Genomic DNA, 980 nt, shown 5'->3' on the forward strand with positions numbered 1-980 from the left:
AATAGTTTTATACGGACAGTGTCCAGTCTGGTTCACGGGCCTACTGGCGACAAACAAGGCAACTTGAAAGAGTCCAACCCCGGGCGTTAGTGAACTTTAAGTTAAATTGCGGCAAAAGCGTCAACATCTGGCAGGTGTCACCGGCTTATAGGTTTGTTTAAGTATCCTTTATTTCATTAGATTCATTACAGATTCAGATTCATTATATTTGTCATATATTCCCTATCATACATACATGATGTTTCTTGCCTGGGTTGAGTAACAATCACAAACACCGGGTAATGATTTATTATCATGAACCTCCGATGACGGACTATTTCAAAGGTCTAAAAAGCAGGCATGTTGTTCTTTATACCACTTGTTGCAAACATTTTCTTGGACATAGGAAAGCGTAGGCTGCGCCGATATATATGTACCTTTTTCTTTAATAGTGTTGCTTAAGCCTATATATTAGTTTGATGCGACAAACCAATGTGTCCCCCACCCTCTCATTTGGATCGTGTGCGGGCGTATTACCTTATTAGCTTTTCTCAGCAGTACTGAGAAAAGCCTGTCACATTATTTAGGATATTTCATTCTACTTTGCAGCACTGCTAACTGAATCGTGAATTAATGAATATGCATAGTTGTATGACTCAAGTTAAAACGGTCTGTGAATGGAAATAAGTGACATGAATATTAATGAGGTTAAGGCAAAGTGGCAGTGTATGATTCGTGCATTTAAGTGGAGTGTAACAGTATGCAAATGTGTTAAAAAGGGTTAGTTAAAAGGTATCTAGACAGGAGTTGAAGATTAAATATCTTAAAGGAAAGATGTGGACTGAGGGGTGTCGGTTAAAGGACATATCAGTCGAGGCACATTTTAAGATAAAAGTACAAGGCTTATATGTAAAAGCTTAAAGTAATTATATGTGAGTGATAGCTGAAATAAGACAGCTTCACAGTATTTTTGAATCAAGAAATGAAGTAAAGAATTGACC

Source organism: Anneissia japonica, unplaced genomic scaffold (genome assembly GCF_011630105.1).
Source record: "Anneissia japonica isolate Jap-2015-1 unplaced genomic scaffold, ASM1163010v1 scaffold288030_len866700_cov218, whole genome shotgun sequence".
NCBI lineage: Eukaryota > Metazoa > Echinodermata > Crinoidea > Comatulida > Comatulidae > Anneissia > Anneissia japonica.